At 38.6% G+C, this 26,630-nt stretch overlaps 1 long non-coding RNA gene across 4 annotated transcripts; it reads left to right on the forward strand.

Annotated features, from left to right (window-relative positions):
* The first annotated feature begins 1,059 nt into the window (after nucleotides 1–1,059).
* LOC103131692 (uncharacterized) lies at nucleotides 1,060–25,068 on the forward strand. Of its 4 annotated transcripts, none has more exons than XR_001661005.1 (7): nucleotides 1,060–1,181; nucleotides 3,975–4,179; nucleotides 5,567–5,703; nucleotides 7,693–7,973; nucleotides 22,181–22,580; nucleotides 22,687–22,999; nucleotides 23,942–25,068. It is a non-coding gene; the product is annotated as an uncharacterized LOC103131692 (long non-coding RNA). The 4 variants fall into 4 exon arrangements; XR_001661008.1 differs by lacking the exon at nucleotides 23,942–25,068 and adding an exon at nucleotides 6,559–6,593 and having other exon boundaries at nucleotides 22,687–23,562; XR_001661006.1 differs by lacking the exon at nucleotides 23,942–25,068 and adding an exon at nucleotides 23,083–23,562.
* The last annotated feature ends 1,562 nt before the right edge of the window (nucleotides 25,069–26,630 follow it).

The raw sequence follows: 26,630 nt of genomic DNA on the forward strand, positions 1-26,630 counted from the left end.
ATTCCCTATTTATTCTCCTATTTATTTATTTATTTATTTCCTATTTATCTAATTTACTATTATTTTTATGAAGAGGCTATTTCAACCTGGGTTACACCTGCACTATGACATTAATTGTAAATTCTGAGTGTCTTGGGGAGCTCTACAAGTGTACCAAATTTCAAGTCTCTACGATAAAGTAAGTGAATAGGAAAGGGTCTTTTGAAAGTTTCCAGGTGGCGCCGTTGAGCCGTTTCTGTTGCAATTTTTCCGTGGACCTTAAAATACGTAAATTTAACACGGGCTCTATGCCCCCGCCAAGTTTGGTGAGTTTTTGAATATGATAAAGCCCCCAAAAAGCCAATTCATTTGGCACGGGAAAAATAATAATAAACAGCACGATTACAATAGGCCTTCGCAGCGCTTAGCTGCTTGGGCCTAATTAAAATATACCCCCATATATTAGTCTTGCTGTAAGATTCCTTTACAGATTTGGTTTTCCAAAGTCATTTGCCTGCAAAGACCGACTTATACAATTAGAAGGGGACAAATTACTGGAATTAAAAGGCAAGTGGCTTTAACAGATTTTGAGAGCCTCCCGCAGCACTGCTCAGGTTGTAATTAAGTCCTCAAACGTTTTGTAGCCATTAGAGCTTTGGGGCGACCCAATGAGGACACACCCAGCCCAGTGTGACCAACTTAACCAGCTTAAATGAATAAAAATCAGCATCATGTCACTCCTAAAAAGCCACTGTACCTTTAGGCAGTACATTAAGGTACAGAGAGCAACTTAAATTAGCCTCCATGCAGAATGAAAGTAAAATAAATGTCCCAGATGGCTACTTAACATTAGTTATGCCTAGATATTTTCCTAAATAACATGAGCTCCTTTTCTGATGTATGTGTACGTGCACACAAATTGTGCAGTCACATTTGTTTATTTCATATTGAGAATAGTTCATTAACAGTTTATTAGGAGCATGCCAGTTATAAGGGGGGAAAAATCATTCTAGCAAATACCTGTTAATATTTATTTGGTTGATCCTGATGTGAATGCGGTTGTGGATGGCGCCACAAGGGGGCAGTGTAGTGTGAAGGAAGTAGGCCCGCCATAAGAAGGGAACCTTCTTGTCAACGGTGTTGCGGCTGCGTCAAACCAGAATGTTCTGCTTCTCGTCTCTTCTCTTCCACGGTTTATGCAGGTAATCATAATAAAATGCGTGCGAAATCACATATAGTAGGACTGTATAATTTCGGTGTTTTATAGCCAACTTATGTGTGGTTTTATTAAAGTTTAGCCATGTTAGCAGAACGGTTAGGCTGTGCTTGTGACGAAGCAGATACGAGGCTGTGCAATGGCGACGCTCCACTCCCACTAAACTCCAATACCAATACTTTTGAATCTTAGGTATATTGCTGTTTTAAAGTTCAAGTTATCTCTCTTCTAATAGGAAAATTAAGCAGGAAATCTGCACTACAGTGAAAATAGACGAAATTTAGAGGTACATTTTGGTCTTTTTCACCTCCTTGCACATGATGTGTGCCAGACTCGCTCCAACTTTCAAAATCAAAGCTCTTTTTAACAGCTAAAGGCAATACGAGTTGTAGGAAATCCTAAGAGAAGCAGAAAAATTTAAAACAGTTTTAGGGTTTACATGTAGATATGTCTGAACTGGTTGTTTCTTGTTTTCACTCAATTACTTTTTATTCCACAGCAAATGTTGGCACATCTAGAAATATATTTATTATGGGCCTAAATCTAAACCAATGAGGCGCTGCCTGTGAAACAAATTTGTGTAATGTACGTGAAGAATGTTTATCAATCACAATACCCTTGTGTAATGTGAAAACGTTTCCCCCATTACAGGTTCATTCTGTTTTAGGTTTTTTTTACTTTAATTTTTCAGTTCATCAAACAAATTGTAATAGTAGACAAAGAAATTAAAAATATTTGTTGGCCTTGTGTGAAAAAGTAGCTGTCAAATCACGACTTGAACTAATTATTTACAGTTTCAGATCACGCCTGAGTACAAGAAGTCCATAAGCAAAGATTAAGCCCCAAATCTTAAGAAATTCAAGAACAGATGAGAAACAATCAATGAGATTTCTTTTATCTGCTTTTTATAGAAGGGTGAAGTGAGTTGGTACTAAATGTGTTTTCGCTCTATTACTTCTGTGTTCTAAGTAAATAATTTTCAGGGTATATGAAGGTTTTTCAATTTCCTTTTTCGCATGTTTGTTGGATGATTCACAGCTGCTGGGAAGTTAAATTCCCTGTCTGGAAACAGCATAGCTGGCAATTAATTTGCAAATCCCCATCCATAATGTCAGGGACTGCTGTTCCAGGAATGTGGGATTTTGCTGGAAGGTTCCCCGGGCATTTTCTCAAAAGGTCACTTGAGCTGTTCCCTGTTCACTTCTACTGTACTACTTACAGAGTAGGATTTTTTTAATCTCCCACCTATAAATTCAATACTATTTGAGCCGGATGGGTGATCTGAGCGCCACAGCACGACGGTAATCAGATGTAATCTATTGGTTGTGGCATTTTAGAGATGGTGCATTGGAAAAGGATGTACTAAGCAAGGATAGTTGGGACATTTGCTTAAGAGAGAAAGAAATTAGTGAGAAAAACAGCCTGATGGTACTCTCATTTACACACACCTCATATGACCCTCTACCACTACTGATGTCTTGAATTTTCTTTATAAAATATTGTAAAAAAAATAAAATAATAATAATAAAATTGAGAAATAACAGAAATTAAGCATAATACATATAATTTGTGAAGATAAAATAAGCTTAGTCTCATGATAATACATGACATTTGAAAGAACCATAAATGAAAAAACAGGGTGTTTTGTTACATCATTAGAAATGATGTACTTAACATTTTTCTTATAGGCCGTAGGGTAGCATTGCCTTGAGAAATTGTACGCTCTAAATATCTGTATGGATAATGATAAACATGGTGTGACTCTACAAAGATGTGCTGCCATATTTAGTTAGCCTAAGATGCTACTAACTACACATAAATGATTTAGCCTCTGTGTGAAATTAGTGGCCTTTAGCTCATCAGTGATCCAAAACAATCCTACAAATTATGGACGTAAAGTCTAATCAGTGAAACGTAAAGTTTGATTGATTACAAGATGATACTGACTGAAATATAAGTGGATTTAAGTATCTGCAGTCAAGCCAAAAATGAGTTATAGTCTTGGCAATTAAGATTTCATTCAAGCAACAGTGTAAAAGTAGTATCAGTTAAAAAAAATAATTTCTTCTCATTCAGAATTAAAAAAAAGAAGAAAAAAAATGACATCATATATGTTTTTACCTTTCTTAATTTCTGTATAATATTTGTACCACAAAAGATATTGAAGATTCAACAAACATGACCAAACTCAATATACAGAACTGAGGGGGATAACAAGACATGTAAAATTTAAGCCCAGTGATTCATGATGGGCCACCAACCCCTCCAAAACCTTCCAGACTTCCAAGGATGATTGCAGAGTCACTGGTTGCTCATAAGGAGCTGTAGACACTTTTAGAGGATGATCCAAGAACCACCGGGTCCGACAAGGAATCTTGAAAAGCTGATTGTGTGATTCTGAAACTTGATTCTATACTGAAATGGGTTGTCTTTCTATGCACCTTACCAACAATGTGACGAAATGCAAAACTTTTTTTTTTTACAGGATTTCCTCTAAAATAGTTTATGTCCCCTGTCTAAACACTATGCAATCTGTTCTGCTTCCAAAATGTCAGCAAAGTGCTACATCAGTTTGACTTCATATGTCTGGTGACGCTTTCAGATAAAGACTGATGAATCCAACAATTTCCTTAAATACTGTAGAACCTTCCAGTGACTTTTAGTAAATGGCAGACCAAACAAAAAGCTTAGCATATACAGACATGTTTTCGTCGTTGCTGCATATGAGCAACACGTCTGCATGTTTTTTTATGCAAGCGCGCGGTGTTCTTCTTTTCAGACCGGAGACTGTGAACATGTGGGGTTGGCCTCATAAATGTCAACGTTTGTGCACGTGAATGGGTACGCTCAGAAGTAATTGGTTTGGTCTGCAGAATCACCGGCGGAACAGCAGAGGACAGGAGAAGAGGGTGAGAGAGGAGGAAGAGAGCCGGCGCTTTGCTTCAGCTCATTAACCAACGCCTGTTAGCTTCGAAATAAATTGGGTGAGATTCTGCCACTGGAAAGGCTTATTAGTTCATTTTTCTCCTCCGACCCCGGCTGATCCTTCGTAGGTGTAGTGAGGCACGGCCTCGCTCCCACTCTGTCTCACTTACGCACGGTCCATATGAGTCCGAGCACACGTACATTAAAAACCAGCGGCCCATGGGCCCCGAGCAGATGTAAATGAGACAGGTGTCAAATGACTTGAAACCTGCTGCAACTCAAATGTCACCTAGACTTACTGCAGCTCTGCCTGGAGGACTTTCAGCTTATGGCTGAGGCTCCTTACAGATTGCTGACTGAATACGTCAAATATTAGAGAAAACTGATACAAGATTCAGAAGTAAAACAGCATTGTAGCCAGTGGTGGTTCTGGGATGAGTGTCCTCCGGGTTGAGCCTCTTTTTCCGGCACCCAAAAAGATGCCAAAAATTATATAAGCAGAAAAAAGATGTTCCACTGCATAGAAATAATCGAAGACCTATAAAGGGTGCAGCTGACAAATAATTTATTGTATATTTTTTATCTGGGTCAAATGCGTCTGCCCCTACTAATGTTGCCCTGAGCAACTGCCCATGTATCAATAGCCAACACATGTACAGTCACATTCATTAAGTTCTAATTTCATTGAGGTTCATTTGTCAGAATAAAAGTGTTTTGAAAAAAAAATTAAGCAGGTATTAAACCTACTTCTTGTAAAAGCTACAGTATGTAACTTTTATAGAGTATGTATATATATATATATATATGTGTGTGTATATGTGTGTATATATATATATATATTCTTTTTTTTTTTTTACATATTTGTTAAAACTATCACCATGTTGTGACAATACGTCATATTAATCTTGCCTTTCCGCTGAGATAAAAACTGAATTTAAAGTAAGAAAAGCACTGGAGGAATTGGAGAAATATTTATCAAAATATTTAATGTGAAAAATCTAACAGTTTACTGAAAATTGTGGAGAAAGAAAGTTATATCAAATTCCAATTATTTTAGATTTTATGTCTCAAGTGAGATATATATATAAAATTAAAGAAAGTAATATTGGCATAAAGGGCAAATTTTCAAAACACAAAAAATATTTTCATAGCTGCACACCACAGTATATCTAAAAAATACACACTGCTGTTAAAAAACAGAATTGTGAGTCTGCTGTGTTTAACGCCAGATGTATAACAAGATGCACAGGGGAAGGTACAAAATTTCTCCGTGTGTAGATAACGACTCTGAAAACCTTATGGTTTTGCAGCCCTTTCCTAACTGAAAGACACAAACAACTTTGATCCTCAACGACTTTTGAATTTTTTTTTTTTTTTACGATTGTAGATGTATATCTTCTTGTTTCATGTCACCAGACCAGGATCTGTGATTTCTTCATTCTACAGGTTTGGATGTAATCAGGTCTGGGCGTGAATAGTAAAATTCATCTCATCTTTGTCCGATACTTTTTGAAACCCGACACGTCAGCTGACGAGGACAGCAGAGCAAAGAGTCGTCGTCAGTGCTAGCACAAAATCCAACGGTTGGTTCACGCTACAGCATCAAAATGTTCTTGTTATCCTGCTGAAAGTGTAAATTCAAAATAATGGGTTTGCTTGAGGCATCATTTGTCTTCCCTGGGGTTCCTGTGCCAATAGTAAATGTTGCTGGCATCATTATCGGAGGCATCGTAAAAGCAGAAATCTGGAACTTGGCTCTCTTGCTGGAGCGAGCCCTTCTTTCAGTTGTTAGTATTATTAACATGCTGTTGAGAATGGAGGCTGAACACTTAACCAGACTGAAAGGACTGCTGTCATCCTGACTAAAAGCCCTTCCATTTGGCAAAGAGCACAGAAGAGAAGAGGATTTTTCAAAATGGGTACTTTCTGCAGTAATTCACTAGAGTATGTGTTTATCAGAGAAATTACCCCACGGCCATGGAAAAACACAGACGAACTTCACTGCCAGACTTCATCAGGCTCCTGATTTAATAAGTTTGTCAATACGTACTGTACGTCGGTGTGAACTCTATCCCTCATCATGTTACGAGAGGCAACAACATGCATTAAGGGACAAACTGCAAGCATGAATGCACTGGTTAACTGAAAGACAAGTGTCGGGTTCACATTAAAATGTTCAATCTGCGTACCAATGTACATGGAAGAATGGACATGATACAAGCTTTATGCACAGATGCACAGGCGTATTAATGGTCAATGTTTTGGGGCAGTCATAAAATGGCTTGTCATGCCCAACCCCCGCTGCTCCTCCTTTTCCTAATAACATCATTCATCAGAAAGTGTCAGCGCTGAGATATGGGTCGATAAACAATTTGGTGCAACATGGCTAATGGCAACCGGAGTAATTTAATATTTTCTCATGCTTATAAATCCCAAAGATTCCCACATACTTTCTGAAGCTCTTCCTCTGAAGGTAATGTTGTTCTTTGAAGATGCAGAATCAGTGTATTTTGTAGAGCTTACAACCCAGATTTCTACTTTAACTATTAAAATAACAAAAAACACTGAATTATAAACTTTTTTTTTTATGTGAGAAACTGTGAGGCATATCAAGAGTCATTTCAACCATTTACATAAAAATCATCCTTTGGATCTTAGGAATTCCCTTTGTTGGTGGAAAAATGTAATAATTTTTTTTTGTAATTTGCTTTTAGCTTGTTTTGTAAATCCTGCAAAGGAATTGGGTACAAATTTGTGACAGCTGTGTTGGTACCAAAGAGCCTATAAGTCCAATTTGAAGTGGTGTGTGTGCTGAATTATGTGCAGAAGTAATGGCGGCTCATCCTGTGAGGTTAGTCTTTTTGTGCCTGAACACAAAAATATTGATATTTCTGAGTTAATGGAGTTGTAACAATATTTTCCTAAAGAGGATGTGGTAATGGATTGAACATAAACGTAAAAGCAGATGAAGTTCCAAAGGAAAAAATGATCAAAGATGTTCAGAGAGCCTGTCTGACTTGTTTTTGCAATTGCTGTTTTAAGAATCATTGCAGCTGCTTTGTGCTATATGACCATTTATCCATGGAAAAAAAATTATTTAGAGAAATCTTCAAAATCCTGTAACATAATTGTGCCCATGGTGAGCCCATTTTAACTTCTGGCTGCAATTGCATGCCCGCACCAAAAGCAATCAGACCAGATTTTAAGAGTGTCCCTGATTGTGAATGGCATTGAGGCTTTTTATTACCTAAGTTGAGGTTTAACGGATTTCTGTGGTGTTACTGTTCTGTCTTATTCTCAATGCGACATACACACCGTATTGTTTCGTTAGACTTGATTCTCTCTGGCTCCCAGCTGTCTATGTGGGATACCCTTCAAAAAGAATGATGTGCAAAGTTGTAGACATAAACCACCATGGATTTAAAGAGGCCAAATTAGCCAAGAGCATCCAAATTTGTGGGGTTGTTGGATTAAACACTAATGCCAAACTGCTACGGGAGAGGGTTAGCGGTTGAATTACTCATGCGTACAAAATTTAATCTGTGTGTGTTTGTGTGTATCTGTTTATACAGATTTCTGCCAGAAGCATGACTAGCTGTCACTTCAATTCTCGAGCCCGCTGTGCTACAAGGTTGCCCCATACAGATCGCTCATGTTTGATAAAAGCAGCAAAACGTTTCCTCATCAGAGGAAACATATTACCCGTTATGCATCAAACAAAGAGCGACGGCTGCGTTCCAGGCTCAGTTGATCTTGAACTGGCCGCCTCTCTCGTCTTTCTGTGTCACCTCTCCTGAGTGACGTGCAGCCTGACTGGACATGGCATCGTCGTCTGACTGGAACCAAATGAGCCGTGAGTAATGGCAGAGGACGCGGAGCCCATTGGCTAATTGTCCTGAATAATGAGGCCGGTTCTCCTTTCTGATTGGTGTTGGAGGTGGGAGGTTAGCTCTCGGCACGTCTATCTGCAGCGAACAGTGCAATGTCACTAAAACGGATTTGTCAGATGACTGCTGGGGTGACAAAAAGTCAAGCATTCATTTTCTTTTCCTCGACATGAGGTCTATGTTGCAGCATTTGAGCCCTTTGTAGCCTGTCCCTTTAAATCTCTGTAGGACATGAAACTCCTGAAAACCTACTGGGATGAACCTGCACATTGAATTGTTAAATGAACTACATGCTCACATAAACAAAGTACTATTTATCTATCTATCTTGTCTAATCTATCTAAAATTAAAAGCAGATCAGAAAGCCTGTTGTTTTTTGACTTTAGATGTGTTTGTGTCCTTGTAGTTCTCTGCTTGCTTCTCATGCCCCAGCCAGCTGCTGCATGGCATAAGGAACATGCACCAGATTGCTTTGGAAAGTGACTCCCACTAATTGACCAAAGCTAATGAGAGGGAAAGTTGTTTTGGGGATTAAAGCTTTATGATTGGTTTTAGGTTCATCTGCACATCATATGTTGATATATATATGTATATATATATTTATATATAATATGTGTAAATGACTTATGAGATAAATATTTAACTGGGAAACAAAACCGTGTAAAAAGCTAGAACAAATATGTATGTAACAAGACACAGAACCTTTTATTTTTGACTGCATCTTGGGGTGTGTGTTTTAGGTTTTGCTATTATTTGTGTTCCTTAGTTCTTTCTATTATTCCTGCCTTCTTTCCATTTTTACTGTAGTTCATCCCTTGTGATATTCTAGTTATATTTATTTCTCGTGTCTAGACATTGTCTTAGTTGCTCTAGTTTTTATTGCATTTCTTATGTCTAGTTATTTTGTTACGTTCATTTCTTGATCCCCAGTGTTCCACGTGTTGCCTATTCAAAATTTAATTTGAAAGAACATATAAATTCACTCCTCCAAAAAACCCTATTTATTTTTGATTATTGTAGCTGATCTGACACTGAAAAAGTGCGAAAAATGCTATGAGCTCTTCAGAATCAGATGATCAGGCAGGACGATGATTATTTTCCTCATTTTTTCTGACACGTACTCCACGTGTTACCTGGTTAATGCTTTTAACTTATATTTACAGCATTCGCCTGAGCAATGTGCAAATGATGTGACTGACATTTTCCTTAAATATTCCTGAGTTGTGGTTCTCAACTCATCCAGTGCCTTAAATACAAGGGTGCTGTGCATAATTCTTTCATTTTATTACCTGCATTAGTTTCTTGTAATAGATGTATTCATTAAATTGGAGGGACACTGGAGAATAACTCCGTGTTCTTGGCACTAAACCTGGACACTAATGTTAGTAAAAATGGAAGGATTTAGGGTTTAGTGTTTAAATCTAAAATCCAAAGTACCTGAGGCCCATTGACATCCTGGAGTCCTGCTCTGTCGGGCCAGAGTTTGATCAGATGTCACATAAATCAATTCTGTAAATCACTGGAAATGGATGAAAGTCGATGTACGGGACTACTGAATTTTATTTATAGAATCCAATAAGAAGTGTGGGTTATTACCAAGCATGTTATCAACCAGCAACTAATCAGCCAAACCTCATTATGTTCAATTACAGCTTTGTGGCAACATTCTCTCCCAATGTGTTTTAATGGATTCAGATGAAGTTGTAATTAGGGTTAGGCAAATAAATGCCATCCCCAACATGAAGAGAAGGTGATAGTTAAAAAAAAAAAAAAAAACTAATTAAGGTTGTATATCTTTAACGGGTCACCAGTCCTGGTTCACTACCAGTAACCCATATTAGACACCCCTGCCTCGGACACCGCACAGAAACGGAAGCAGGTAAATGTCTGGAGGGTCAGAGAACAGGATGTACCATGAGAACGAGTGCCAGGAATGATAGTAATTCTACATCCTCCTGTGCCATTTTAATAAAGCAAGCTTGATTTTTATAGAAATATATTAAAGGGCTGCACAGACTTGGCGACCTGTCCAGGGCCGCCTCTCACCCGAAACATTCGCTGGAGATAGGCACCAGCACCCCTCCCGACCCGACTAGGGACAAGGGTATGTCCCTAGTCGGACATACCCTAGGGACATCCATAAAATGGATGGATGGATGGATGGATTAAAGGGCTTTGGACGTAGAAAGTCTACACACATCCCCGGTAAAATGTTTGGTTGTGACGTATGCACCATACATTTCATCTGAAAAAAATAAACAGATTTGTTAGAGGATTAAATAAAAACGAGCTTCTGTAACCTGCAACAGTAAGGACACTCTTAAACTAATACTTCATTGACTTCAACTTCATTGGTTTTCCTTTCAAGTTCAAGCATTCGGCATTCTTATGACTGTAATCGTACCTGAAATAATGTTTAGCTATCTGTGAAGAAGTTTTAGGACATTTTGCTCAATTGTGTCTTTTGGCTACATAAGCCATAGCTGGCAGAAGGGTTATAAAGGATCAATATGATCTCATATGAAAGTATCAGTCAGGAGGAGAATACAAAAAACATCCTCCACTTTTTATATGTTGACACAGTGAAGAAATAAAAATATATATATATATTTTTAGACAACAGTGGCATCAAGAGAACTGGATGTTTCTACATAATTAATAAAAAGTATGAGACTGAAACTGGTCAGGGAGACTGCCAAGGTCCATACTGGCATTTCTGGCTACTATTGATTCTGATCTTCAATGGTCTCCTATATTTTTCTAATGTCTGATCTAAGTAAGAGGTGTATTTGTGAGAGGACAACTTTGTCATCCAGAGAAAAAAATACAGGCCTGGCTAAGATCTGCCAAAACCTTGTGGATGAGACCCAACTGGACCGATTGGCACAAAATAACCAAAGATTATACCGAAATCAAAATACGGATAAAACTGCACCATTCTAATGTCTGTCAGAAGGGTGAAGATAAAAAGTGACGATGAGCAAAAGATTGATTTCTCTAGAAGAAAACTGAAGTTTTGTAATAATTTAAATTCAACCAAATACCTGATAGGTTAACGTAAGCGGGCTGTGGTCAACAGATGTCCTCGCAATCTGAGGCATTTGGAGAACTTTGCAAGTCTTTACATATGTTACAGTCTAATAGTGGAATGCTAACAGACTAGAATGGTATTAAAATCTGTTTCCACAAAGTGTCACTTGTAGTTATACAACCAGGTTGTTGTCATGCTTTAATCTGTTATATTTTTCAATTCGGCTTATTTTCTTTTCAGTTGAATAAAACATGTCATATGAAAGGTTTATAACGTGGCAATATTATTTATGGTCTAATTCATTCAAGATAGAGACCAAGCGCAAAGGGTGTGTATATACTTCATATCCACTGTAATGGCGGTGTGCAAAATGTCGTGACTTTCATGTCCAATTTGCTTCCCAATCCAAATCTAAGCATCCGAGAGTAGACAATCCCACAAATGTTGGAGTCGCCTCCTTTTTGTACCCTGTGGTCGACCATGTACGGTACAGTTTTGTCTCTATGCATGCTTGGCAAAATCTCTCTCACCGTGCCTCTAATATTCAAGTCATATCATGCGACAAATCTAATAGTCAGACACTGCGCCGCCCCCACCCTCTCTGGTACTTCACACAGCCCACTCACGCTCTGCTCATCAAGCCCATTACACACAGACATAAACAGCAGCACACCTCTCTGTTCTGGCACCGTGCAGCACAGCAGGTTGCCTTCACTTGTCTGTCATTGCCTCCCCCGTGAACGTAATCAGAGCGGCAGCGGTATTACTCCATCAGCATCTGGGTTGAGTCTGCGAGCTCTCTCGGCCCCCAACTGAGCCGACCCACTGGTGCGTGACTACACCAGGTGGGAGACAGCCACACGATGCCAGCCCTGAAAAGAAGAGATTTGACTCACTGCTAAATCTATATTTAGGGATATTTTTTGCCTTACATGTTGCTACAAGTGGAGCTGCTTTGCATTTTTTGCTCTCGGTTTTGACGAATATCCCTCCAAATGTAGATTGGGGGGGCCTTGCTGAAATTCCTGTGAAGGCTAAAATGGTCCTGATTTGTCTGAGAGACTAGCGTCGGATGCAGCCTCTTGCAAAATCCTGTGTGTCCATTGAATATTTCCACATTTTGTCATGTTACAACTTTTAATGTATTTCTTTGGGACTTTATGTCATACGCCAACAGGAAGTAAGGCATATTTGTCAAAGTGAAGAGACGTTGGATGTGGTTAAATGAAAATGTGAAAAATGTTGCTAGCATTTATAATCATCACCCTTTTGTCTAACAGAGACTACTGGCTGCTTCTCTGATTTATTCCCCTCTTGTCCAGCCAGTCATTTAGGGTGGATGGCCATGTCTTGGCACATGTGGAGTGATGGCGCACTCCTCCATGATCAAATGATGCATTGAATGCTGCTTTGTGTTCAGAGCTTTGAATACTGTTTTATACTCCTGCTTTAAAATCTCCATGGCTTTTCCCTTGCCTGTTTTCTGGGTTCCTTGGTCTTCACGATGACTTTCAGCCTCTTTCACGCTGAAGAATCGAAAATCTTTAGCATAAACGTGCTTTAGCGTGTGGACGCCATGGATCTGAATACTTCTTCAGTTCAATTACGTTTTGCTTGACAAGAATCTCCAGTACAGTCATGGCACCTGTTGCTAATTCACCTAGGCAACCATCTTGCTTGATGAAGAGTCGTCTGTTTCGTTTCTGTTTGTTTGATTCAATCTGTTTCACAGTTTGGAGCTCTTGGCATTTTACAGAAATATAATAACTCTTAAAATCAGTTTCAGACAGTCTCCTTTTAATAAGAAATTATAAACGAATTTTCCCTCCACATTTTATACTGAGACAGAAATCTGAACAGATGCTCACACTGCAGGCATTCACCACATTCATTCACTGTTGGTTAAAAAAAAACAAATGGAAAAAACCTCCCCAGAAGTTAACCAGCCTTTAAATTGATCATTTCTTCTGTAGAAAGAATATCATTTGGGGAAATTAAAACTTTTATTAGGGGGTTATCAGTAACATCTGTCAAAGTTTACACTTTTGTGTGGAGAGGAATGAATTGAACCTCACTTTTATTGTTATATACTGTTTATATTTACTTATACACATAGTATTGCTCCAAATGATTATATAAGTGTCAAATGGTGTCTTGGTTTATTTCCAGTTAATTTATTGATCCTTTGGGATCAATAAAGAATTTTTTTAATTGAATTTGAACACTTCAGCTGTAGTCTTTACAAATACAGTATTTACTTTATGACCACTATACCCCTTTTGTTTCTCTTGTGACAAGTCTTCACCAGCTTTTAGCTAAAAAAGATTTTACACACAGTTTGCCGAGAGCTGGTGAATATGAATGTTTAAAAACAACCTCCAATGTCACGCACAGAACAAGAAAATAAAGAAATACTGTCGCCCGTATATTCAGTGATGATGGATGGAACTTGTGCAAGTTTCATGTTAAATGATTTAGATACTCGTAAGGCAGGGAAGATAGAATGGAAAACTGGAGCAGAAGAAAATGTGCATCATGAAATCTGAAATGTAGCATGCATCTGAAAATGAACTCTGACTTTGACCATTTAAAACCATTTAAAGTTCAAATAGAAAACTTGTTGGCATGTACTTTTCATTTACTTTTCCATCATTCAGCAGCAGCCTTTTGCATTCAGTTCATGTTCTTTTGTTTTAACCAGCTTAGTAATTTCCAATATCTTCCTCCGCGCTCTTGGGGGAAATAATTACTTTTTTCTTCCTTTTTTTTTTTTAGCTGCTTACCACTTACCGATGATTGCTAGTTGCTAATTTCACTAGCTTGCGATTGAACAAGGGGACATATTTAAAAAAAGGCGGCTTCCATGTGGAAATCACGAGGAGACAAAACGGAATTGAGCAAAAATATCAAAGACAAGTTTGGGACAACGTAAAACACGGTGAAGATCTGCATGAGGACCAGTGTGCATGGTGCTGATGCATTATTGATGTTGAAACATTGAATAATGAGCAAGTGTAACACTGAGAGGGCGATAGTGCAGAAAGAAAATAAAATAGGAAAAAGCGTAGCACATGTTGCTCATGCCTTATTCATTATCTTCAGCGTAAACAGGACAAGACCACCGTTTGTTTCAGGCTTCGGACGCAGCTGAAATCCAGAACTTACAGTCAGCACCTTGTTTCTGTTTTGTTTGCATTTGGAGCAGAGATTACCTTTTATTAGTTTGGCAAAGTATAGATTAGGAGAGGGTCCCATTTATAGTTATTTGATGGAGTAAAAATTCGTCTAAGATCCAATGTAGTTGAAATGTGGTCTCAAAAAATAAAGGTGATAAGTTCATATTAAGTAAGTTTTAGACCCCTTGAAAAAAATTCTTCCTACTTTGCTTTTTCTGTTGTGCTTTAATGTTTCAGATCATCAAAGAAAACTTAAAACTAGAGCTGAATAATCTGGTAGAAAGAACAAACCTGCCTGGTTGCATGTGAAAGGCTAAGTGCTCTCCAAATCTAATAACTGAAACTTGTACTCTCCCGTTTTATTTTCATAAGTAGATAAGATAAAGAACAATCTGTGTTTTTAATCGATGCTACAGTCTCGTCACTTCTATTTTTCTTTCATTTGAACTTTCAGCTGGTTCTTAATTAATTTAGTATTTTTAAATAACATTTTTTTAAATGTCTCCCAACATTTATTTTTTTCACCATCAAATTGCTTTTTTGTTTTCATGATATTTTTTTTTTTATTATTATTTTGTGGGGTGACATTTTCACCCAACTTTGCTTTAAATACACATTTGTTAGATACAAAGAGAAATTCTCATACTTAACAAAGCAACCACGGTTTTAAATGCCTTAAGGCTGTGCTTCAGGGATTTGTATAAAAAAAGACACTTTGAGAAGAAACAGTGTCTGGTAAATATTTATATGGTGAAGAAACTTTATTGAGGTCAAACAATAATTGGGCGGTCAGCAACCTCCCTCCAGCAGATGCCCCAACGTTCATCCCTCTGTAACCAAAACACATTGTAAGTTCAATGAACACCAGCAGTGCAGCAGAAACGACGCATCCCTGACAACAAACCATTACATGTCGGTACAATACCAAAACTTTACTGGTAGTAATGAGACGTCTTAGGGTCTTACAGTCTCCTTATAATTCAGTCATTAAGTTGTGATTGTTTTTATCGTTTAGATGCTTAAAGAGGTTCAGTGGCCTGTCAGGCAAACATCCTCATTAGGAAGTACACAAGAATAACAGCTGCAAACAGCTGCCTTGGTTTTTGTTGAAAGAGAGTCGATAGTGATGCCGTACTTTATGCGTCATGCGGCCAGAGTGACTTCCACCGCTTTCTCTGGCATTTCTGTAAAAATAACTTTATATCTTGAGAATGTAGTGTAAAAGTTTTGAAAGTGCTACTAGTTATAACCTAGTGTAGATTGATGCTGGTAACCAGCATATTTCTGGTTTACGGTTTTAGGTGGATCAGAAGCCCCTTTTCCACCAAACTCCTTCTAGACATGAACTAATGCTCGCTTGGCACCAATTCTTAATATTTCCACCTTTTTCAAGAACCGACAAACTGATTATTTCTTAACTCCGGCTCTGTCCATAGCCGGAAGAAAAGAACCACATTTATCAGGAGTTGGAGACGGGCTACTATAGACCAGTAGCAGGTCAATACCTTGTTCTTTGGAGTTTATGTTTTCATCTGTCAAATTTAGAAAAAAAAAAATATTGTTAAAAAAAAAATTCTTCTGCACTGATAAAAATTCAGATTTGAACCAAAGTAAAACAAACCGACTGTCTCTGATTTTGTGATATCGGCTGTTTTCACAGAGTTTAAGTAGATCAATGCTCCATGTAGAGCTGAGCTCACAACCAACATCTTCTGTTGAATCTATGAATGCCATTTGTGACTCACTTCTTAAACATTGTTGGTGTTTTAATATCTCCAGTGGTGTTCGTAAATTCTGCAGCAAATGGAGTGATTAACTCTGGTTTTTCAGGGATGCTGGTGTTCGTCTTGCATCGGCTTATCCAGGATTGCGAAGCATTCACTACCACTACTTGTTAGTTAAAACGCCGTAAATAAATTAGGGTGGTGATGAAAGGGCTTGTGTTTTCAGGGATAGAAACAGTTATTGGTTCTGTTAAATTGTCTCCATGCACTTGGCGAAAACTCCTTCACAAAACAGGGAGAGTCAAACATTAACCAGATGAGACGCTTCATGGTGCGTTCACCCCAAACGTGTTAGGTGTGTCAAAAACGCGTGCGACGCTTCAAGTTCACTCTCTGAAAGCAGAACCTTGACCCATTTGCTCTACACCAAGCGTTTCGCGTGTCTGGTTTGCGTTCAAATCCTACGTGGAGGCGCTTCAGACGCGTCAGCTCTGGCCGCTGTTTTCCGTCGGACGCGTTGGACGTGCTCGACGCTTCAAACGCTCCAAACGGTTCAAATCGCGCCTGGACGGCCGTCGACGTGCTTCCGCGTAGACTTTGAATGTAAACCAGACGCGCCTGACGCTCAAATCGCTTTCGGTGCGAACGCACCATAATAATTGGTGAAATTACAACATTTAGCAGCTGAAGACATGTTTTATCAGTCACAGGATGTGTGGCGTGTATAGTTCTCATAACTTGAATTGACCAATATTTAACAGTGACATTGATAGGGGACTGTTCCTCGCATGGAGAACCCTCTATGTGAACCCACTCCAGCTTGTCGGTGGCATCTTCGATCCCTTACCTCTTTGTGTCGGTATCACCTCAATGCCCACCTATTCACCCTGAAATAATTAGCTGCCCCCTCCTTGCTGGCATTCTGTGTGTCAATAGATTTATGATGATGAGGCCCAGGCTCAGATGATGCTGCGTGTTTTTTTTTTGTTTTTTTTTGTCTGGGTGTGTGCCAACAAAACAAAGGGGAACACTGCTACCCTGCTAATGTGGGGACACAAGGTTATTTACTGCAGGCTGGAGCTGCGTCATGGATATGGAGATAGCCTAACGCTTGGGCAATAATTTATTAGGAGCTTGTGTGAGTTTGGTGTTTAGGAGTGTCTGTGTGTGTGCACTTCACAGAACAGGCTCATATTTCTGTCTTAAACTCAAGCTGGAAAGACATACTGCCTTTAAGCTCACTTATTTAACATTAGAAAATCAAACATCAGTGAAACATGTTCTTATTCAGAGTAATAGAGGATGAAATGTGACTCATCTCTTCTCCATTTTTAGTACAATGTTGTGCAAATCAAGTGTCTACTGTTGTCAAAGAGAAATTGTTACTGGGATGAATTCATCAAACAGTTTTTGTCCCATTCGCACCAATATAAGCTGTTAATCTGATTGGATTAAAGAAGCCACTAGTTACTTATCTGTCTTTTCTTCCCACAAGGGAGAAACAGACAGAAGCAGAAGTTGATTAGTCCTTTGCAGACAAGGACATTTCGAATGGTTGAGAGTGAAACAGTCCAGTTGCTATGACCTCCTCACTCTTTTTTTTTTTTTTTAGAAACGAGCTTTTGAAAACTCCTCAAGTTCCTCCACATAAACCTATTCTGTTGAAACTATTTGAAGAAATCCTCAGGCTAATATTTCATTTTTGCTGATTCTCAGTTGTTTTTTTTTTGGAGGTATGATTTCAAAATATGGCGTGGGTTTGTCTTCTGGTGACTTGACCTCTGTCTGGGTTCATCTTATTAAACTGGAGATGTTGAGAAGGCTCTGGAAGGTTGCTGTGCTCTTGTGACCTTCCTAACCTTTGGACTAGTCTGCCACCTAGCCTCACTGTTTTACTGTAATTTAAAAAAATTAAAAAAAATACTGCAGTTGTGCTTGTCTTCGATGGCGTTGAATTTTTTTTTTTGTCGGCTTGTCATTCATAAATGGAAAAAAAAAAGGACATTTTTGGGATCCCTCTTCTTAGCCTGGCAAAAAGGATCAAACATTTCATCACTAGTAAAATAGTTTTCATGTCCTGGTATGATTTGCTGATTATAGCTAAATCTTTAAAGCTGATTTTGAAAAGTGAAGAGATTAAGATTATTCTCTCTAATACAGTCCGCCTCCCTCTGCAAAATGGCACCTAATTGTATGCAAGTGTTTTCACTTTCAGAGAACCTTAAAAAAATTTAATACTGACAACAACCTGCACACAATAGTACAATAGTAGTAATACTGAAAAATAAAAGAGAGAGTTCGGAGATTTGAATAATATCCACATTTGCTGTAAATTGACCAATGGGAGAATTAGGAATTTTGGTGGTTTAGGGATTAGTATTAAAATTGATTATCTCTGTGGTGATTTATTTACCTTAAATTAAATAACCATGCAAGAGAAATGTTGCTATCTTCCAAAATACTGCTTTTTACCAGAGGAATCAAGAGGTCAACCAAATAGCAATGTTATTGGTTAGCCCATTCGACTTTAGCCACAAAACTTTAGAAGGTAATCAGAAATTCACCATATAGACCCTTAAATCAGTATATATATATTTATTTATTTATTTTTTTTACCTCAATAGATCCCCCGAATCCCTCGAGGTCTAAACCAGGTAATTCCCTTCACACTGTCAGATTTCTTCAAAGCCCATCAAGCCCAAGACGTTTCAGAATAGCATATGATCTAATGTAGTTTTGACTCGAATCAAGACAACCGCTGGGGGATATTTCTGTTTCTCTTTGATGTAACAGGAAGATTAACCTTAAAGAAAAAAAAAAAGAACAAGTAAAGCAGGAGCTGAAGTGAAGATGATCACAAATATGATACACGGAAAGAACCGAATTTACTTCAGTTAATAATCTTGTCTAAAGTTTGTGTTTTTTTGTTTTTTGTTTTATTTAGATGTATCAGTGAGTGAGTTAACCTGAGCCGCCTATTGCTGTCATTCACTCAAAGAGGGTTTTGCCTGTATTTGACTGGTTGCCAGTGAGCTGATATGAGAACACATCTGGTTTTCACAATGTCTTGAACATAAACAGATGTCTGCACTAAACTTGATTTTTGCTCTTTTTTAAAAAAAAGGTTTTGTTGGCTCTAGTGGCCTTTATTTGAAAGTAGTTTGACAGGAAAGAGGGGAAGACATGCAGCAAGTGTCACCAGGCCGGGAATCGAGCCTGCGGCCACCGCCATGAGGACTAGGCTCTCAATACGTGGGTCGTGCTTTGCCCCTGCGCCACCACATTAGCCCGATTTTCACTCTTTTAAGTTTTGTGTTAAAGATAGGGGTGAAAATGTTGGAGATATATATTTAACTTAAGGAACACATGGAGTCATGTGAAAAAAATGGAACACTATTATATATTCTGTTGTTTCAAAATAAATGCTCACATACTGATGTCTAAAATGTTTTCATTTCTCTCTATAAAACAAAGTGATTTAATTACAACTAGAATAAAAAAAATGGCCTTACACATTAAACAAAAGATGGCAGCAAAAATGTAATGTGTCTCCATGTTGCCAGCTTATCAGTGGGCAACATGGAGACACTCTGGAAAGACAACCATGGATGGACGTACTCACATCTACGGAAGGGTAGAAGTGACAAAATAACCTACTTTTAATGCTTTAGGACCAGGCACTTAATGTTAATAGGAAAAGTGGAATATGGACTTTATGACCTTGTGGCTGCCTGGTGTTAACTTTATAGATGCAAACACACATTTATGAACAAATTTATCTTTGCTCTTACAAATTTGACAAAACTTCATATTTGTCAATGTCTAATATTTGTCATATTTGTAATAGTCACATAATTCAAAGTAAGACTTTACATGCATAACAGCAAGACCAACGTTGTAGACAACAATAGTTTTACGCAGGATTTAATTTGAGCATATAATATCTATTATTATGCTGAAACGATAGAAACGAAGCAAGGAGCGTCAAATTAGACTAAGGTAGACTTGGATAGAAAAGGAAGAATGGAAAAAGAAGAAAGTGCGGGGATATTCCATCGTAATCCTGTTGCTGTTGAATAATTTAAGTGTCTCCTTGCAGACATTAATTTCCTATCATCTACTTTGCCTCTAATTCACAAGGAGAATTAATGAGGATTGACACAGCTGCTCTTTCTTGTGCTGTAAAAAGCCAACACGAAGCGCTCGATAAGCGAGACGGAACAATGGGAACGCTGGTCATAGCCTAATCATTTATTTTACATTTAATTCAAGCCTTCATTAGCTTCCTGGAAAATGTATTAAATAATGTGACGATGTGAATAATCTGCTGTAATAGTAATAATCGCAATTATCAAAGTATTAGAGATATGCTTCTCCTCTGTTTAATGGGTAAAAGCTAATTTACTCTAAATTGAATGAAGGATTTACCGTCATCTTTACCGCGCATTATCTTTTAAAAGGTCACCTCTGTGCTGGTAGAAGACATGTCGAGGACAGAGCCGTGCAACTGATAGGCAATCTGTTTCAGAGATTGATAGCTCACCGCTGCTATCAATGAAATGGCCATGTGGTTCTTAGCATTCTGTACGTCTTCATTGTTTTCTTCAAGGACATCAGCGCCTCACAGCAGCGTGCAGAGCGACATTTTCCTATGATAGAGAGAGAGAAGTCATAGAGAGGGTATGAGAAATAATAAAGGGTTGGTCCAAAGACATATACGACTGTCAGAGATGTTTACACAGAAGGTATGAAAAACAGCGTTATGGCACCAACCCGGCTCCCAGGGTTTGCTCGCCCCGGGCAGGAAGGAGAGAAACGCCGACTGGGAGGAGAGACAGGGTGTGGCCTCACAGATCTATCATCTCCCCCCGGCCAACTTCAATGGGCGAGAGGGAGAACCGTCCTGGGAGGACGTTCGGAAAACCAAAAACATGCAAAGTAATGCTCGGTAATGTTACGCTTTGCTTTGGTGAAGCTGCTTTCAAACTGTTTCCTAAACGACCATCAGCTCAAGCATTTTTACAAGCACGAAATACAGCGCAGTGTTGCTGGACGTCACTGTCTCCATAGGCCACCATCTCACGTTAAGTGATCAACCGATCATCTAAAAATGACATTTCACTGTTGTCATATAATTATTAGCTCCATCAAGAACGTAGGTCAGATCGTTTTATTGCTTGATTTTACTTGAAAGTGTGATTAGTAGCCAGAGGCTTTTTAATTGCTACTTGCTGAGGATGACGGCAGAAAATGGAGCCCCGAATAAGTTACTGCTCGAAAAAGTTTTCTATTGCTTTAATACATGTACAGGTGCCCGTGTGTTAAACCGATGCCTGCTGTTTACTGCTGAGCACAGGCAGACCAAGCTGCATAAATTGTGCAATTTTGCCCCTCCTGTTGAATCTTAGATCACTTTCATAAATAAGAAATTGAACCCTTATTAAGATAGTGGTCACTACAGTGGACAGCTATCTAAAAGCCATTTTCTTGTGCTTCTTGTGGATTTTTTTGTTATAAATGCACACAGACCACTGAAGTGGACACTAATCCATCATAAAATACACCATCAACTACTGGCCATCAGCTGCAAATGCAAGAAATTATTTCTGTTAAATCCAATATGGCCGACAGACAAAAAAGCATGCCAACCAACATCAGATAACCCCTAAAGAACAATACTACTCATGTATTTTTCAAATTACTTTGTATTTGGAGAAAATTACAGTTGATCACCTAAAAAAAATTAATAAAATATTTTACAACATCTTTTTCCTACCTTTTTTTATACCTTAAGAAAATAAAAAAAAAAGGAAAAAAATCCTGGCACAAAGGATCATAATTCTTGCATGAAAGGGTTAAAATGCATGTGATGTTCTTGTTATAAGTGTGTAAACGTTTAAACTTGCACTTATTGAATGTAACTTAAATGTATTAAAACCAAAATCCCTCTCATGTCCTCAGTCAGAATAAAAAGCTCAATAACTTACATAATTAAATGTCTTACTTAAAAATTAGTCTAATTTGCAAAAAATAATTCAAGGGTGTAACTTTCTTTTTTGTTTGCTGAAACATTTTAATAAGAGCAAGTCATAAAATAATATATTATATCTAATAAATTTACCCAAACATAATTCATCAAATTTTCCTCACGTTTGCTGGTAAAATTTAAACAGCTTTTTTTTTTTTTCTTCAGTGTCCTGCTTTCTGAATGTGCGTGAAGGTAAATCTTGATTTCTTTTTAGGCTGATTTATCCTCGTTTCTGAATGAACGGGCGCATTTCGGCGGCATCTCCTGCATTCCTGGACGCATTTCTTTTTCTGTCAGAGTGCCCTGGCACTTCTTTTCCCGCTTTGGCTGAGCAAATTTTCAACACTTCTTAAGGTAATTTAAATCCTTTTGCGTGGCAAAATGTGTCTGTGCCAGATGTGAAGTCAACAATCCTCTTGGCACCTGTGTGACGGCAGTTTAATTGAAATGTCAGCTGATACACTCCGAATCCACAGATTTTAAATTTTTTTTTTTCTTCTTGTCCCCAACGTCCTCATCTTGTCTCTGCTCTTCTCTGCTCCCGCCGCGCTGCCCTGAGTTACAACTTCATCTTTCCTGCGTAGCCGAGGACGGGAGGTGAAGCAATGCATCAGGTGAGGCACTCAATGCCGCACTCATTTGACCCCTCACCCCAACAATGGAGGCTGACCCTGAGCTGCTCCTCTAATTAATCATCTAACCTTCTCTTCACGCCACCAGCTGCCCTCTCCTCGCTTCCCACCCTGCGTTCTCAGCTGACCTGAGATGGCCTCCTCTCTACCCCCCCCAAAAAAAGAGAAGAACTCTTCTGCTTCCTGTGCCCACGGGGGTTGAAGACAGTCACCCAAGATTCCGCATGACTGCAAGTATAAATCTGACGGAAGTAATTACCCATCATCCTCCAGGGGCCCGGAGCGCGCTTCCCGCCTCCTCTTCAACTTCGACGTAGTTCAACCTTTTTCCACTCAGATGGGAGGAGAGTTGTGGTGCGTGAGCGGGCAAAGTCGTACTTGGAGTTAATTGCCTCGGGCAGGTGAGGACATCAGTTCCAGAGTGTGCCCAGACAGATGGCTCTCTGGAGGAAGGTTCAATCAACTAATTGTGAAGTTCTGATAGGACTGTGGGGAGGTGCTGACCTAAAGCTGGGGTTCGGGGACACAAGGCGGCCCGAGGACCAAATTAAAGTAACATTTGTTTTATAAGCTTGCTTCCAAAATTTCCCATCTCCCGTTTCACCCTCTCAGATATATCTGCAACTCTAGACGTCCCTGTGTTTGTGTGTGCAGACTTTTATTTGGAATTCAGAGATCAGGAATACCGCTTTCAGCTATGCATGGACGTACGGAGCAAGGCCGCGCTCAAGCATTTGTCCTTGCTGCTGCCTCGAGCTGTGGCCTTAATTGCCACGGGAGTGGAAGGAGGTGTAAATAAAGTTGTTGACTGAGGTTAAAATTCCTCTGCAAAAAAAACAAACAAAAAAAAACAACTAAAAAGTCATGAAAATGATTCACATTCATGGATAGAAAGCAAATGCAAAACAGGTTGTTTTAAAGGGCCCAATCAAAACAATAAACTTTCAGAGACTTAGATGTTCAGTTATATGTCAAAAAATTTGAATATTGCATAAAACTGCAATATTTCTCGCCAGTCCTCTCAGAAAGTGAAACAGATATTTTACAAAAATTTGTTACACATTTTCTTTTTAATTCATTTTTCTTATTTATTTATTTATTTTGCAGTTTTTACTGATTATGGCTTACAAGCGAAGAACACCCAAAATGTAATGTCTCCGAAAATTAGAATAGCACATCAAAACAATAGGAAAAAAAAAAGATGTCAAGAACATATTTTTGACATTCAGTACTTGATTGAGCCTACTCTTGCATGCATGGTCATCTAAGCAGCTTTTGGTACATTTGGCAGAGTGGGCAGGTGCCACGTTCTGCTGGAAAATAAAATCTGCATCTCCATACAGTTTGGTAACGGGGGGGATGAAGAGGTCTAGAATTTCCTGGTAGATGGCTGCATCCTTGCCTTGCCGTTGCCTTCCTATGTATTTCCGCTAACCTTGCTTTACAGCTCAGTCTGTGCTTTCTTCCATTCACTTGGATTTTTCCAGTAGAATTTCAACTTGGTCAATCAGAAGAACTTGTGAACGACCACATTGGTTTTCTGCACTACTTTAGAATTGTAGTCTGCCAAAGACGTTCAATCCATGTTGGTGCACGCTTCCAAATTCTTGGATTAACATTAACAGCAATTTCTGGTAAGCTGCTCTAAATCAAATAATGAGCAGCAATTTTGGTAAGACTTGAAGCTACCACTGCATTATAGTTCTATACAAAGAGCTCAATCTTGCTATTCCAGTTTTTGCAGCATTTAATAATGCTCATCATGCAATAGTCAAAGACAAATAGGACAAAACAGTCCTGAGATTTTAAACCTCTGCTACAATTTTTAGCTGCTGAACAGGCACCCATAGCTTTCTAACAATGTTGCTTTTTGATCGTCGGCTTCTCCATTTCTGTGACTGGGACAGAGCTGGATTCCTGCTCCAACCCAGCAAAGTTGATTGGCGATCGATCACTCATGATGTGAGATTCTCCCACTTTAAACAGGAGAGGGGTGAAAATGCATTATGATTTAACATCAACATTACAAACATCACCTAATCACCTAATCAATCAAAAAGCTCAGTTTTTTGTAATTTATTTTTATTTTTTTGCAATTTCCCCTCATTGAATCAATTTGTTGTGTGTCAAGAATGAAAAAGGATACAGTGAGTTCTGAAGTCGATGCCGTAACGAAAAAGATTGTTTTTGTCAACTGAATATAACATTGGTTTATTAGCTTATCTTCAGATTGATATCTATTACAACACAAATGTACATCTTATAAAGGGCGGGGAGATCAATGTCCAACATTGCTGTCAAATTAATCTAAAGCCAAACTAGTGATTACTGTTTATTACTCGGTAAAAAAAAAAAATGTGAGCATGAGAGAAGTTAAGCTAATTTAGTCTGATTATGACATAACTGAGTTCAGTACAATGTAAAGCACAGTATAACTTGGCATGAAAATCAATTAAACATTTGTTTCCCATCATGTTTCATTACTTCCAGCAACATTACTCGCAGCACTCCTACACATTCCCACGTCAATGCTCCGCTTCATAAAATGAGAAAACCTATACAGCGTTTTGAGCTCGAAGCTGGCCATTGCAGTCGAAGGCATTAGGCTACGCATGGCTTGGTGTTCAAGTGGCTGCTTCTTTAGAATAACAATAAACTCTTAATGGTGTTTGGATGCACATTTTTAAAAATTGGATTTCTTGGGGGTGGCTAAAGTGGATTTCTTGCGGTGAAGTGGACTGCAAAGTGGAACACTTGCTGATGTACTGTATTATATTTTGCTTTCCGGCAAAAAATAAATAAATAAATAAATATCCCATCCCTTACCAATTTTTTTTATGTTTGTGCAAACAGTTTTTAATGTCAGACAAAGAAACTTTAGCTAATACAGAAATGCAGTTTTCATATGATAGGTTTTCAAGGGAAAAACGCCACCCAAACCAAACCAGGTCTGCGTGAATAAATATTAACCTCGTATTCCAGATGTGTGGTTGTGTTATAATTGGAGGCATCACTGGTCATCAAGGGTTTGTGGTGACTAATAATGTGTTTTTTCATCACTGCGGAGGAATTTTGACCCTCTATGTCTTGCTGTCTCTGTCTCTGATTTTGTCCAAACTGAAGGTTTTCCAAACACAAATGATCTGTTTAAGGTCATACAGCAGCACCTTGCTGCATTTAGATCCGTACATAAATTTTCTACTCCAAAACCGTATTTTTTTCTTTAACAATTCAGTGGTGAACTTTTTGGTCTGCTTTAAATCATTGTCCTCCTGAATAACCCAAGTGAAGCTTGAGGCCAGTGACTGTTCCTATGACAAGTGTTTTTTTTTTGTTTGTTTTTTTAATAAAAGCTGTTTATTGGTCATCTAGAACATTTTATTGCGACAAAATGGCAAAAATAAAACGTGTAACGGAGCAAATACTTTTTTATGACACTGTTTCTCAGTTGTGTTGCTGAAAGTGATTTTTTTTTAATACATATCTAGTATTAAAAAAAAAAAAGGCAAACAGCACGGGCCAACACTTTTGTTTAACACAGGCATGGCAGATCAAGCATCACTTTGATGGAAAAGGGACTGCAGAGCTTTGTTGCTGGAAGCTATGCTCGCTCTCTGACAGATTGTCTGTCATAAACTGTGATAGTCTGATTACTCCAAACCTCCTTCTAGATTACACATTCGATCCACTTCGAATCCCTCTATTCGTCATGTGTGAAGTGTTGGGCTGTCGGCTGGTGATGCACTTGATAAACGCCACCCTCGGACTGCGGCAGCTCGCCGCGTCAACCTCCCCGAGACTTTGATTGTTTCAGCTGGATTAAAACGGTAATGAGAAGCTACAGCTCAGCTCGAGACACGAGTGAGAGTTTGAGGGATGATTTCAGGTGTCAAAGCTATCAGGCACTGCGAGAGCTCTGCAGGATTGGTTTTGTTTCCCTTCTTCTTCCCCCCATAGCTCATTCACCCCACGCATTCGCCGAGCTGCAGTAGATGGAGGCAATGAGCATCATTTTGGTTAGCTATTGAAAGG

The sequence above is a fragment of the Poecilia formosa genome, unplaced genomic scaffold (genome assembly GCF_000485575.1).
Source record: "Poecilia formosa unplaced genomic scaffold, Poecilia_formosa-5.1.2 Scaffold11, whole genome shotgun sequence".
Taxonomy (NCBI): domain Eukaryota; kingdom Metazoa; phylum Chordata; class Actinopteri; order Cyprinodontiformes; family Poeciliidae; genus Poecilia; species Poecilia formosa.